Genomic DNA, 16,668 nt, shown 5'->3' with positions numbered 1-16,668 from the left:
AGATATGTCCTTAACTGGGTGGGTTAGAGGTAAAAATAAATATTACAAGACCAAAGCAGACGTTGTCAAATCACACAAAACTTTCATTAACAACCATGGTTCTGTTACCTCAGCTGTGTGTTTAAACAGAACAGAACTACAAGGAAGAAGTAAATCGTATTGTGTAAACGATAGCGTCTGTAATGTGTCGAAGTTCAATGTGTACGTGCTCTAGCATGACTAAAATAGAACAACGCAGTAACGTGTCTACATAGCTATACATATACATATCAATTAGTATTTTCCCTAGTTTATGTTAATACTACAATAAACGTTCGAGTCTTCAAAGTATACTACTATTAAATGGACTGGCAGTATAGAGCACTTTTGATCTGACCGTATTTATGTTCGTCCATACTATTTGAAATATCACAATAGATACAGAAGAATTTGCAAAGATATTAAGATAACACAACAATGTCAATCGAACCCTTGAAAAATGCAAACGCTTTTGAACATCGGAAGCTTTATGGAGGGGCGTATTGATCCACTAATATTCTATATGGCCCCATGCATGTGTGTATATTTTGTGATAATATTCTATATGGCACCATGCATGTGGTTATATTTTGTGATAATATTCTATATGGCAAATAATGTAAATCGGGAGACACATGGTTTGTTTCTTAAAGTCCTTTAAAATTGTAAAATTGCATTGTGATATTGTTCTGTATGCATTTATAAGTAAATTAAATAATCGAGTTGTAAAATTTGTCGTACATTTAGATACCAAATCCCCACTGCCCTATATATCTAGAACAATTGATATATTCTCAGGTTTATATGTCGTAGATGTACTAAGTGTTTCCCAGGTATTTTTAAGCAAACTTGAAATGTAAAGGAAATATGTTCGTATAACTATTTTCTAGCATTCCAGCCAATTTTTGTATCAAATTGAGTGCACCCCTCACTGAACCAAATGTAATTGCCACCCTTGTGCCGAGATACACAAGATTGACTGCCCCTGCAAATTGTAATTTCAGCAAATGTTAATCCGGCGGTTATATTGCTTTTGCTAGCATACGCAAAAGCCTCTATGCTACCCCCTGTCACAGCAGCACCTGTAACGCCAATAACTGAGAGGAAAAACGCAGCTATGACAACGACAGTGCGTGTGCTTGCTGAGGCTATAACGCATTTTAAACATATTTTGTAACATAGCACATAATTATCGTAAATAAAATTAGAACTATCCTCAAACGCAACAACGTTATCAGCATTATAAACAGAAACTAAGTTACTAATATTCCTGTTTCTATTGATATAATAGTAAATATCTGAGTCATAACTATCTCTGCATTTACCAATGACATAAAGATACAATTAGTCCTGTTTTAAACACAGATATTGTTAAAGCTGTTGTGTTGTGTCTACTACCAATGATGTTTTTCCCAAAGTAATGAGAAAATAAGAGAGGTAGGAGGATAAGATAAATTTAATTTCACATTTATTTACTTACAAACACTTTTATTAACTTTATTTGGCTACGAGCACTTTGGGTGTTTTCCGGCCCATATTGATAGAACATAAGAAAGTGTGCTCTTTACATAAGTCTGTGTTCCATATCATTTAAAGCAAGATCTTGAACATTCTTGGATCAAAGGCATGGTACAAAACCAGGTCACTTTTAAGATAAACTTTATGCCAAGTCCATTTTTTTCATATGGTGGCTTATTTACTGGTAGATAGACATATGTACCTTTAAATACTAGTACCACATGACATGTATATACGCTAAGGTGGCCATACATCAACTAGCTGCATGCGTAGGTGACACAACTTAAATTTGTTCTTGTCGTTGTTGTAGGGTTTAACGCCATTTTTCAGCACAAGATAGGCTATACAATTAATGGTCGAGAACGAAACCGGGAAATCCCCGGAAAGAACCACCGACCCTCGAGAAGCTACTGACAAGCTTTCTCACATACCCACATTGGCCGAATCCGAGACTCGAACCCACACAGACATAGGTGAGATGACAGTCATCCGTAACGTAGAGCGCTTTAGACCACTCGGCCACTCGGGGCAGCAAATCATATTGTAACGTCTGCTCTGCTCCGTTCGAGTATTCAAGTACTGGTTTATAACAGGTAGTTGATTCACGATGGTGTAAGGAAGCATTTTTGTTTGAATAAAATAAATGTTTATAAGTTAACAACAAAGACTGACAACTTCCGCATTTATGCAAACTATGCAATGTTTATATGCAAAATCCATAAATAAGGTAATTTGTTAAAACATTATATTTTACTCAAATTTAAATGCATATTAACTGGAAACAATGTTAACAGATAATATGCTAAGAGATGAGCGGATCAATTATAATTGAAACAAAATATTATCAGGTAACCTAATAACATAAATTGATCAAGTATGCTGCTAAATAAATTTAAATGGAATTAAAATTATGTACATTATTGGTATAAGAAAATAGATCTATACTTGTTTTCTAAAAGTGAAGTCCATAGCTTGGTTTGTTATATTTATGAGTCATATACCGACAGCTTCTACGCATTTCCATTGTAGGGAATTATGTAAATGTCAATATCCTGTTGAACAGTTCGATTGTATGTAAATAAAGAATTCTTAGTATTAGATCCTGTTTCACTTTCGCTATGTGTTTATTCAAATAGGTTTTCTCAATGCATTTACTATGTACATGTTTAACCAGTTTTATTATTTTCCCAATCCATACATTGACATATTACCATACATACATGGGGATTTGTTGACTAAAACATTTATGTGAACTACCGCCACAAGATAAGGTTAAATTTGTTAAGTGCCTAAAGAAATTCATCCGTCGGGAGAACCGGGTCAAAGGTTATTCATGACTCAAAAACTTGTAAGTTATTTTCCACAGAAGTCATTAAAGTCCATCACGAGCAGCCTTCCTATTGAGTATAATATGCTCGAATTTCCATCATTTTTATGTCTCCTGTCCGTTTGTCCTTTTTATAAAGACAACCTTTATAAATTTAAAAAGTGTTACTGCACTTGATCCTTTGATAAATCAAATAAATCATTCAAAATGATTCAGTCAAGCACTTAAGATATTACTATTTCCGGTGACTTTTTTACATTTTTATTGCGACACGTACATCTGCTAAATATTGTATACTTTCTAGAAATCAGGATATTCACAAGTGTTGTTTACTGTACGTATTAGGGAGTCTAATTTTCATTCTAACTGGGATATTGTTTTATGTTATCTCCAGATAATTTGTGTCAATTGATATGATGGATATATTTAATCAATTCTTCAAATGAGATGTAAAATATATTTGCAAGGTATTTCGGAGACGAAAATTAAATCCTACTCTTTTGATATATCCACTTTTTTATTCACAATGGCCTATCATTCATTCTGATGTATCTGAACTTGTTTACTGCTAATTGTATAGCTACAGGGGATAATTTTAGTAGTTTTCGATAAATGAACTATTCCTGTTGCACACGTTGTGATGACATAAGACAGAGTGTAAGAGGGGGTGGGTTAAGAAATAACTGGCAATATGCATTTGGTTTTGCACTGAAATGAACCAAAGAAAAAAGAAAAAATATGTAAAGTAAGACATTATGTACAAAATCAGTAATACAAATTGTTATTACAGATTATGCTTTGTACACAGTCCATGTCCTGGTTAACCTAAAAGTCGATCACAGTTTCGCGTGTGCGCATGTCCTAGCAAATCATAAAGCGCCCCGTTGTCCATGCACTGATACAATAATCTTGCTCAGGTACCTTGAGATTAATTGATTCGGCGTTGTCACACACCCAGGAGAAAGAGGCAAGTAAGCGTAACCTCTATACGTCAGGTAAGCTCTTTTTTTGCTGGAAAAAATAATTAACATTATGTAGGTACCTCTATAACACAAACCGAAAACACATTTTCTACATTAGCTTTTCATAGGAGTTGAAGTAGCAGTAACATCGTAATATTGAGAAAAAACTACCTTTTCTAGAATAAAGGACACTCGTTCATACTGCAAGGACATTTACTTACATAACCTAATTATAGAGTGGATACAATGAACAATGGGCTTGACAGTTATACTAGTACATTATCTTAGTGTTAATTGTGACTTGTACTCAGCATCTTTCTACATTCCATTTTATCAGCAACACGCATGGATCCAATTTGGAGGACAGAAACGGGTTGACATGTTTAGATTACTAGATATTCTTTCCCAGATGATTTAATGGTAAGTGATAATATTTGTAAACTTCCTGCCCCATGATGGGTTATGTGGATGTATACCTGTTTTTGTAATTGTTGACTTGGTGTGAGAAGCTAGTTCCCATTTCAATGTTGTTGTTTTTTCCTAAAGGGTTTGCTTGATATGCATGTTCACAGATGTAAAAAGAAGACCATGTTCTACGCTTTGCTCCTTTAGTTCTACATTGATCAACATCACAGGTATTACTCAGGTGATTTGCAGCGTTTTGTGCTTTATAAATCAGACATAAAACTATTTCTAGAATTTCCTTTCCATACAATATTTAACATTCCATTGAACGACCATGAACAGTAATAGTGTTATACGATACAGAGAAACACTACTATGTTAAAATCATGACAATTTTAAAGAAGGAATACAATTACAGCGACATTCTTCTTGAGACTACAGATCTAAATTTATACCATGTAATTTCGAAATCCACCAGACTGTGTTAATAGCATACAAATGCAAATGTATATCCATGAATCTGTTATCATCTCGATATGCAAACTTTCCTGCCACCTTTTAAAAGTGTACTCAAGGCTTGGAATGAATTGCCTACAACTGTAATTCGCTTCTGACATATAGTTGTTTGCCCATAACAGCCTGTTAGGTTTAGTTTAGAGCGCTTTAAAAATAAAAAATGCAATAACTGCCGTGTGTAAATTCATTTTTATAAATGTCTTTCAGAATGAAGACCACTGTTTGTATATTCGTCCTCGTTACACTTTTAATTTCATCTCAGACAGCTAATGGTAAGTTGTACGTATGTCTGTATGTGCATATGCATCTCTCTCTCTCTCTCTCTCTCTCGCTCTCTCTCTTAATCTATTTCTCTCTCTTACTCGTAAACTAAGATACAAATTAAAAAAATTGATCATGGACCCTTTCGCCAGAAATTCTCCATATTTTTCAAGCACACATAGAAGAAAATAAGGATAATCCATGCATGTACAACACATAAAAATACATAATTACAATAAATAAACCAAACAAAAATTATATGTTTATATTTTGCTTCCTCTAGGTATTACATAACATGAATTTTTCTTATCGAGATAATCAGCACTCTAATTTCAATAAAATGACTAATGCATTTCTCTCTAGTGTGACCTGCTTGTAATTTCTGAGATTTTGTTTCTCCTATGAATGCGTTCCCCAATCATATTACTTTAGAAATAATGACCTGTTATCTCGCGAATCCTTCCCAACTTAAAGACAAAAATGGTCTTCCCTGTTTATATCAAAAGATAAAGGGCACTATCGATTGCAATACTTGCTAAGGTCAATGATCAGGACTGCACACTATACAATGCTCCATACATTGATGGGTTCAGCTAACTAGTCTCCATACGATGTGTTGCAAATCAGCGATCCACGTCTCCCCAACCTTATCATACCCACCCCTTTTGCAGACCACCAGGTTCGGGTCACCGTTGCTTTGGGAAAGAATAGAAGAGGTTATGAGGCAGGCTGATCTGGAACTGCCACTTCAATTATCCACTTGAAACCACTCTGTCCCTGTCGATGTGAAGGGATGTTATGTTACATCAGGAAAGGTATCTTCTTAGTCAAATCTGCTCCAATATCAATCTGTAGAAAACAATCGAACAGAGGCAGTAAGAAACCGGTTTTCAGCTAATTGCATCTCCATATTTCATCAGAACGGGGGAGGGGAGGGAGAGCTTATCCAGGTCAATCGTAGGGGCTTCGGGTTTCGTTCATCAACCATCCATTCCTCCCCCTCCTCCTATCCCCTCTTCAATAATACTCCGTCAGATCAGGAGAAGGATGCCTTTCTACAACTGGAGATGGGGTCGGTCATGAAAAGATGGCGGTATATTTTGTGCAAAGGACACAATCCACAAGATAATATTCAAGCTTATTTCTTTTTCGGAAAATAAAGAGCAAGTTGAAACCAACAATCGACGGAGTCGTCTTAACCAATACAAGATAGAGACGGCGAGTTCAATCCGCCTTTCCGGTCCATGGGACGAGTATTTCGTCAGTCTCGATCTGACCAACGCATATCTATCAAAGCCCTATCCGTCCAGTGTTTCCGTTTTATACTTACCCCGACACAGATTATCAGTTAACCGTTCTTCTCCTTGGCTTCATCATCGGCCCCTGGGATTTTACTCAGATTATTGATTTCGTCGGCTCCCTGTACTGGTCGACCATATATACAATGACGATAGCGTACCTGGACTTCATCCTACATAACACATGGTAAGTTCTATCCAACTCCAAGGCAGGAGAACTATCTTCTTTCATTTCAACATCTTTTAGACGTTTTAGTGAACTGGAAAAGTCAGACCTTCGCCCATCACAAAACTTCGTCCATCTTGGTATGGAATTCTTAACTTTTGCGGATCTGGTGCGGCTCCCTTGTGTTCACTATTCCAGAATCGTCGAACTCTTCGAGTCCGTGTCCAATAAGACTTTGATTTCAGCTAGAATGTTCTTGCAACCCCTCAGTCGTTTTAATGAGACTTGATCCCGCCTGGTGGCTTTTATATATGCGGCCCTTTCCATAACAATGGCGCCCCTTTTCAAGTCCTATTGACCAAACAGTCATAATCTTCCTCGCGATTTGATCATTCCTGAGTCAGTGGAGCAACCAAGGTCTGCTGATAACAGGAATCCTGCTAAAGAAACAACAGGTGGAAATAACGGTAGGTACCGACGACGGTGCCCACGGTGGTGCGCATATGTTGTCCACCTTCACTACCATCAGTGACAAGTGGGAGCAAGGGGAATAGACTTTACACATTAACATCCTAGACATGAAGGTTTTTATAAACGCCTTTCACTTCTGAAAAATATAGACTCTGAGGCGATAACGGCACTCATTATGTCCGACAATTCTCTGTGGAAACCTCCTCAAACAGACAAGCATTAAATCATGCGAACTTTCTGTTCTGATCTGACAGATTCTACGTTGGTGCAACAATCTCCATATCAACATACAAATCAGACACATTCCGGCAGACTCAGTGAATTGGCCGAGACTCAATCGGGAAGAGGCAAAGTCCTTCAAACGGAATATTGTCTTCGTCAAACTTCTTCACTCGAATTTATGCTCTTCGGGGGTATACGATGATCGACGTCATGGCGTCGGGGTCAAAATGGAGAGATGATTCTGATAGCCCCTTTCCTATGGGACCAATCCTCGGTCGCCGATCTACTCGATGTCGCGATAGATATGTCCATGAAGAATTGACCCAATCCGAATCATCTGTAGCTTCCACGGTCACGGGTAGTCCCGCCCTGCCCGGACCATCCTCTTATTCAACACGTTTCGTTCTTACCAAGACAGCTTTGCGAAACAAACAATTTAAACCTTCAATTGTGGAGAGAATCTCGAGAGCAAGAAAATCACCAACACTGAAGGCCTAAGCGGAAAAGTGGCGAGTTTTCAGGGACTGGATCCATATCACATACACCTGGCCAAACTTTTCTCTGGCTCATTAACGAGAAAAGGTTGGGCCCCAGTATCTAGCAAGGGCTACTGCCCCATGATATTAGATACATTCGGGCGTCATGGCAGACATGTTCTTGAACGGTAGATAGACCTATCGGATCTTTAAGACAATATATGTCTCAATCCATCAATATCCCTCGTTTTGTCTCCAAATGGAACCAATCCTGGATTTTATCATTGCTCGATTCGAATCAATTAGAACCTCTGGCCTACAATTTGATACGGTCACTGTCATACAAGTCATGTTTCCTTATAGCTTTAGCTTCTGCATGCAGGATAACAGTACTGCATTCCCTTTATGTCGTCCCTAGCTCTCTTCATTTCAGACCGGAGACTACAGTGGTTGTCTTGACACAATTGGGCCTCGTAGCCTAAGAGACTTACTGTCTGTTGATAATCAAGCAGCCGTCACTCGCTCGCTCTTTTCCATCAACATGTCGAGAACAGCAGCCATGCGGTATCCTGTTCGCGCTCTCATGCACTAATTTGAAGTGCACATAGACAAATCGTGGCACTCGCAAATGCCTCTTCCTTCCAAAACACAGGAAATCACACTTGAAGCCCTTTCGTTTAGCTGAAGTGATTCGTACGCTTAGTGTCTTCTGACGTATCACCAGATCAGAGTCACCTCACGTAGATTAATGCTCAGACGTTTCGAGTAATCTCTGCGCGCCTCACGTTCGAAAGCAACGGTCCAACCCAAGATATAATTGAAGCTATTAACTGGCATGCAGAGTCAAAATTATCTACCCTCCATCGCAGAGATTTAGTGTCTCAGAGGCAACCTTGAATCTGATAGGTCCAGTGACGGAAGAACAGATAGTCACCAGATGCTACTGGATCAATCAATACATCATGTTAACTTCGCTGGTGACATTTTGTAGGTAAGGAGATTTCAGTGATCTTCTTCTTAACCGTATGTTTGTCACATGTCTATTGACCACAAGTTGCTTATGTAATGAGGAAAATGGGTTATCGTTCGCATGGGTTAATTCAGCTTTTTCTCCCTAGAAGGATACCAGAAGTAGATGTCGGATGCTCAGATATCCTTCTCCTATTACTTTGTCTCATAACGTAATGTGATTGGGGAACGTATTCGAATGAAAAAGCAGCTTTTTAAGTGAATTATGTTTCTCATAGAATACTTACCCAATCACATTACATATAAACCATCACAACCATTTCGCCATACGAGCATCCTCGTTAGTTTCTCCTTCAGCTAATAACTCGCTACACCTGGCGTTGCCAAGGGGAGGTAATTGGCAAACATCATTGCCCCTTCTCTACTGATATAGACAAAGGAAATTTTCGTTTTTTACTAGGGCTGGATTCGCGAAGTATCAGGTTAATCTTCATAACGTAATGCAATTCGGTAAATATTCGCGGAGAAATGTAATTTGTTAAAAACAAATAATTGCTTTCCATTTAACGGTTAGGGTACATTAAGGAAAACCCCTCTTCGTTTCGTAGGTTTCGATGGTGTCTGTAACAATGGTGTGTTCGCTTCATTTGGCTATTAGTTACAAGGTTATAATGTTGCATTCATATGACCCTATTGGTTGTCATGACATGGTCTATGTCGCTGCACCTGAGATAAAGAATCTGATATGATGATATGAAATACACTATTAGGACGTATCATGCTCATCATGTTTCAAAAAGGTCAAGACGTATTCCTCAAAAAAATACTTTATTCAGGGAGATATGAGCATGTATCGCCATCATATTTTATGTGATAATGAACGTAATAATGTGACTGAAGGTCATGTAGCCCCAATAAACCCTCCCTTAAATACCCATACCTTATAGCAAAAGAAAGATGCCTAAATTGGGTTCAGAATAGTTTATTTACATGCAGGTTAAGAAAACAAATATAAATATACGTGCAAGTTTTCCGCATTTGTGTTGCGAACCGTGCATAGCCATGACTCTTTGGTGAGGTGAGGATAGGGTAAAATATAAATACTGTCGATACTGACGCAGTTACAAACTCACACTAATTCTTCATGGGACATTACATTGGTACATATATTCGGAAAAATTTGCTACTTAAGGTGTTGCGTTTTTTGTACTACAAGATCCTTATGATAGATTAGTGCTCATGGAGATTTTAAAATTGCTCTGTGTATAATTAATATTCTTCTTTGATGGCAGCTTCGAAAAAACAATTAGTATTCTAACCGGCCCTTCGTTCACCCATATTGCTTATAATAAGTATCAACTCGGAATTATAATTGTTAGTTTTGAATGATATGAGCTGATTCTCATTGTTGAATTAGTTGACTGTATCCTACACGAACAATAAATCTGACGGTGTGACAATTGTCTCCTGTGTTTTTAAATCGTTGAAAACACTTTTGCGGGGACTAGAATTTTCTAGAGCAACAGACTGATGTTTATAAAGAAGAATAGTTGTTATGCCTACCATATTTGACAAATACATTTTGACAATTAGCTGCTAGACACATACTATAAATTATGTTGAATATGTGTTTTACCAAGCCCTGTACATATAAATACTTTTTTTTCCTTCCCAGCTTTTCTTCCGGAAATTTTGGGAGGAGGGATAGCCGCTTTCTTTGCAACAAAAACTGGTAGTTTCGTTACGGATGTAGCAAGAAAGGTGTGTCACACATTCATCGGAAGGAGCAAAATCTGTTAAGATTTTTCAGAAGAAATTTACAGGAGTTGAAAAGCGGCGGATACTCTTTATTTGTCTTTGTTTTGAACACCATTACCTATTATACAAAGACACAAGCATCTGTCATATTGTAGTCTTGAACCAACAATGAAATAAATGCTTGAAGAGTTAACAATTTCAAAGTTAATTTTCTAAGATAGCATACATGTGTATATTATTATATATCTCATGCAAATTGTTGTACCTTCGGTAGGAAAACTTTACAGTTCTTTTGACACATTCACAGCTAGCCGAAATTAACGAATTATGGAAATATATTGTTGAAAGAAACTCATCTGAAACCTTCTACATATATAACAGTAGTTTCTGTATATTTTTATATATAAATGTCTTGATGTTTCCAGTAAAAACATTAAATGATAAAATCTTCAAAATATGAAAGAAACATTGTTTATTAATCTTCCGAACCTTCTTAATTCAGTGCAACGAATCGCCGCTATCACCACAATCGCCTTCTTTCCATAGCAACAACCTGCATCATCAACATCATCATCAATAACAACAACAACATGTACAACTAACACAAGTACATCGGTATAACTAATGCTGTCTTCATAACACAGCCTAAACATAAGTTATGTGTGTGAACGCAATTATCTTCCATAATCGTGCTGAGATTACTTTGTGCCACTACAAGCAATTCTGAAATAGAAACGTAATGTCACTATAAATGTATCAAAATTATTTTACCAGCAACACCCATAACAACGGTTGTTATTGAATGATGTAGCCCCTACATTAACTCCAATTGTACCTCCTTTTATGGTTGCTGTTGCCATGATTCAGGAAGAGCAGTATTTAGCAAGTAATGCGATTCTCTTGTGATTTGATTTTGCACGTGCAGTTCCGCTTCGATTGTATTTTCACGTCTGTATCATTGGGAGTATATTATAGTTCTTCTAATTGTAATATAACTGTGCAGTACAATTGCTCATCAGGCCGACCTTCATCAGGTGCAAAAAGTACACGCACTCTAACTAAATACCTCTTTTTACTGGCACAACTTTGATACAATCATGGAAAATATATGTTTGAGAAACACGTACATTTCGGCGATTGTGTGTTTTATGGGTCTAGCACAATTTACATGTAAATACTCACCGCTTAAACCGCTAAATGATGTCTAAAACGATCATTGTCATCGATGTCCAATAAGTGTTACACATTCAAGTCTATCCTTGTTAAAGAACAGTCGAGATCTTTCGTTTTTCACCTGTGTCAATGTTGGTGTAATGTATTCGTAACCGAAATGGATGCATCCGTGAATTTCATGATCGTCGTTGTAAAAACAATCCCGGAGAATTTTAGCACCTGGTGCTGTATTTAACGTTGGATATTTTATGCTAATGCTATGATACCTAGCTGACGTCGAGTTGGCATTTTCACATTAGGGTTGTTCAAACTATCGATTTCTATTTGGTTCTTAGTAAAACTATATTTAAGTGTAAGCAATGGTCTATTATACCGCTATGACACATATATTCGTCAACATTTGAAAACATCTGCATCAATTCTAGAGTCCGCTGAAATTTGGTCTAACACTCCTTCGGCGCATACCGCAACTCTATCATCGCGGTCAGAATCCATTACTTCTATCTAACAATAGATCTAATCTTAAACACATACATCAAACAAGGTTATTTAACCCTCCCGATTGATGTAGAATGCTTTAAACTGAATATCATCTTTAGCTATCAATGATATTGATGGTGAACATATGAACGATTTTGTAAGACCTGTGTAGGATTAATTACGTAGCATTACTAGCATACCAGGCTGAGTATTTATCAACACCATTAATTGACTCCATCCATTATAAAAACCGGATAAGAGAAAAAAATAAGATCGTAACTCGAGTGCTCTTAAAATGGGAGGTTTATATTTATCAAAGTCATTTATGATAGCAAAACTAATCAGACCATTTGTTTTTTAAAATTCATTTGTTTCCTCTTCTTTGCTTTTGAACAGTTTTCCGTATAATATAAATGAAGTTACGACAGATAATAGATGTGATAGCTCCTAGGTGGATGTTACAAATATGTAGTCTTTAACGACTGCGACCAACCCAGTTTTCAGAGATCTCATCTAGGTTCTTTGCATCAACGCATGTGAGCCTAACAATAACATATTGAATGTTGGACGTTTGCAGTTTTCTAGTTTGATTTTCAAAACTGACAGGCTGGCAAGGGTAGACGTAAAAACACCACAACTGGTAACCACAGTCAAACCGGCGATGGTGGAAAACCTGCGCAGATTCATATCCGGGTCTCGTCCTCGTGCTGAGTAACGTCCATACATATTAATAGGAATTGTGTAAAATAGTAAGAGTATTTCAATGTAAAATCAATACGCATTTTGCGGTATAAGCTTGTGGAAGTTTTGATTCCCGCCAGTTCATACAAAGTTTCAATGTGACCCAACAATTTACTTTTTATTGCGCTTTTAAGTTTTGCAAGCTGATTTTAACTAATACCGACCACCACCTCATGATAGTACATTATCATTTATAAATGTAGTTACTTCAATTACAAATTTTCGACATTCGCTTCAATAATTTCCATTCGACCACTTAAGCCCAGAAATACCAATCTTGTCTACACGCTACATGTATAATGCGGGCTGTTTATCAAGATGCTTGAAGTCAAAATAAGAAAAGTCGGTACAAAAGACGAAAGTCATGCTGGACAGTCCACAAACCTGTATTACACTATTGATTTCCTTCCATGTATTTTAACAGTACATGAAAAACTTGAAGGATGCCAAACGTTTGCAAAATGTTTTAACAGTGTTCTTGGTGACCGCTCAACCTCAGCGACATCAGTCACGTTCACAATTTATAAATTACCTAACGAGAGTCTCTACAAAAGCTGAATATATTTTAAAAGTAAAATTACACTAAAAAACCGGTTTATGTGCTAAGCTTAATGCTTTGCAAATACCCTTTTGAAATCAGCATTGCCTGCAGTTAAAGATCTTGTATTTAAGGTGTAATTGATATGATCGTTTCGCTTGTAGTTTTGGCGAAAATCATATACGGACCAGACGACTTCGTATATTCGTCACTGTAGTGCCGAGTATTTGAATTGTCTCGCAACATCGACGACGTCAATGATTTATGGATGAAATAAAGTGGGCTGCTGAACAAGGCCGTGATGCCGTTGTTGACAAATCCGGCTTTATTATTGGCACAGTATGCAGCATTGCTGTCGGTACGCACGAGCTTTCCTTGAACTTACAATTATGCTTCATGATGGATAAAATCCGAGATGAGTCATAACCCTCAAAATCTAATGGCCTTTCATTGTTTGGATCCTAGACTCATACGACAAATATTGATAATTTTGGTTGCTTCGATCTCGCAACACATGTGCATCCTTGTCAATAGCAAGATCAAATAAAACTTGGAATTGAGTCATTTTTTGTTCATTATAGTTTTGTCTAATATCTTTCTCAAAAACAAGGGCAATCCACTTCCATTGCCAGATTTGAAATCATCAAATCTGACTGTCATGGCTGAGCGGCTTCACTAATGATCTTGTTAACCAGAGCTGGCATTTTGTTGTTGATAGTAATACAACTTGAATGGTCTTTCTATAGTTATCACGCTAATTTGTGCTTTATTTGACATTTCCAATCGATTATAAACATTTCGACATTATGCCAGGGTGGGGCATCAGAGCGCATCTACTAATGAAATGTTGTTATGCGTCGAAATCGTGCCATAGCAGTATACAGTGGTCCCTTTAGGCAGGTGTTTAATAATTTGGCGACATTATATCAATCTCTGCCTGAGAATGATGTGTAGAATATTTAGTGTCCAAAAATTCCATCATAACTTGCAAGGATAATATGCAGCTATATTCTGGAAGCATTACATTTTTGAGTTATATCTAAGTTTTTAGGACATGATAGAGTTTATCTGTTCTCATTTACAGAGCTGTGCATTTTTAAAAATAGATTGATATGCTATATTCATTTCAGCTAAGACATGACTATTTGTTTGCAGTTACATTTCGTTGCATGAACTGGTACAAGTCAACCATAATATCAGTGAACATCTGGCCATCCAAACAGAATGACCTTTTTTGACCTGAAGGATAATGTGTCAAATGCCCTGGATAACCCTGCTGTCTGTGCGCTGTTTTTTGCCATCTCAACTAAGTTAGAGGCAGGGCCAGCCTGTTTTACCTATTTAATAATAAACTTGATCCAAAACGAAAAAGAAAGCATTACAAAATACATGTAAATGAATCGTCTAATCGAAAACCACTGAGTATACTGGCATGGCTGAAATTACTTTCACTGGAATTGTAAAGCTGTAATATATATATGTCAATACCGATTCTGAAGTCGTAATCTGCTTTCTTTAGGAACACTGAGCCGGAACATCTCAGCTAACGACGGCTACTATTACGTAATATTGTTTCGAACTTTTCTGAGTTTTATATATATATATATATATATATATATATATATATATATATATATATATATATATATATATATATATATATATATATATATCATAATAATGGTTCAAGTGTTCAAAGTAAAGTACTATTAGATAAACTGGCAAGATTGAGCGCTTTATTAGCCTTTATTTGCCATGATACCGCTATTGTATTAATAAAGCTATTGTCAACACATGAATATCCCGGTAAAAAACACATCCCTGGATACAATTAATATGGGGCTGGAACACGGCTCGTTTCTAACAACTTATCAAAGAATGGTGACGCGCGTGAGAATCGTGTTACCGACATGACCTTACTTATAAGACATCAAGTGGTATCCGTTCAGGTCGTTCCGAGGTGGATCTGATTCATGACTTAAATGCGATTGCGGGACCAGGTGCTGGAGAAAGAACCACAAGATGGGTCATTAGTAGGTATAAAAGCCAAATATTGTAGTTGGTGACACTCATTAAAAGTAAATAATATTAAATACAAACATGGATATAAAATAGCCAGACATTGTCAAAATTATTCTCCAGTAACAGTGAGTTTTAAAGAGGTGAAGCCGCCTTGGAAACGTTAGCAATTCCTCAAAGGTCACTCATGGGAATGCTCGAACGTGGTTGGCAAACAAGTCTTGTGGTAAATTAACCCACCAGTGCCAACACTTACTTCACGTGCTTGGTTTGATGTTCAAAATGCAAACGAGGTTCATCAGACTAATTAGTTACTTATTACTCAAGATCGTTTCCGTCAAATGCTTACCTACAAGTACACATTAACCAATGAAGACGTAGCAAGGAAATACAAATACAAACCTTTGACATCAAAAGGTTATACTGATGCACCGAAGCGCAATGCTGCACGCAAACCACTTACATGTCCACGGCTGCTACAACAAATGGATCGTGGTAACGAATTTCTCGACCAAAACACCGTGAGCGAGTTCGTTTTCGACATGTCGACATTCGTTGTGACCAAGATGTGGTGGAACGATTTAATCTCACTTGTACAAAACGGTTATTAGGTCATCAGTACGGGTAAGAATTGTTGATGAGATATCGGACTCAGAGAACTAACCTATCAAGTGCCCGGTCAGATGAATGGTTAGCATGATTTGCCATGGTCATAGCAGCACTAAACAATGAAGTCACGTGCACAATTGGATTAATACTAGCTAATGCGATCCGACAAAGTACTATTACATTTTCGCAGAAAATGAGTTCACAGCCAGATCCGTTACAACCATTCGGAGACAAGTTTGTTTGGTGTCTGAAACACCAGGAGAATAAAAAGGTGAACAACGTCGTTCATCCAACCCGGTATGATCCTTTGATGTTTTTACGACCTCAGAACGGATCGGTACTCCAAGATAACCATCACATTATCGTTTGTGATCGTCATTTGGAGGCCCAAAGTCTCCCAGCAGAATATTTGTGCTAGAGTAATTGCAAGACTGCTACCAACATTTATTTCAACAGGCTAGTGCATCAGCTTACTGCCAGCCGGAACATCATGATGTCCGGACGTTTAAGTGATGATTACATCCGACGTATCTATCGTTTGCTATCAAGCGGGCACAAACTAGCTTTAGTGCAACTGTAAACACCCATATGATGATTTGACACCGGATCATATTTTCCGCGTAATCGAATTCATGTCGGTCTTGAAGAAATTCCACGTACATGTCGTGCCGGAGATCTTTCGGCACAATAACATTTCGCGATCATTAATTTTCAGAAGCGTATGTCCAACCACAAATTAAT

The 16,668-nt window shown here is 37.3% G+C and overlaps 1 long non-coding RNA gene across 1 annotated transcript; it reads left to right on the top strand.

The window, feature by feature from the left end:
- The first annotated feature begins 3,623 nt into the window (after positions 1-3,623).
- On the top strand, positions 3,624-10,813 carry LOC149776250 (uncharacterized). The gene is made up of 3 exons (XR_016416265.1): positions 3,624-3,858; positions 4,954-5,018; positions 10,285-10,813. It is a non-coding gene; the product is annotated as an uncharacterized LOC149776250 (long non-coding RNA).
- Positions 10,814-16,668: the final 5,855 nt, after the last annotated feature.

This window comes from Sinohyriopsis cumingii, chromosome 18 (assembly GCF_028554795.1).
Source record: "Sinohyriopsis cumingii isolate HCF-2022 chromosome 18, ASM2855479v2, whole genome shotgun sequence".
In the NCBI taxonomy this organism is placed as follows: domain Eukaryota; kingdom Metazoa; phylum Mollusca; class Bivalvia; order Unionida; family Unionidae; genus Sinohyriopsis; species Sinohyriopsis cumingii.
Note: the sequence above shows the minus strand (reverse complement) of the source record. Positions and strands in the feature narration are given on the sequence as shown.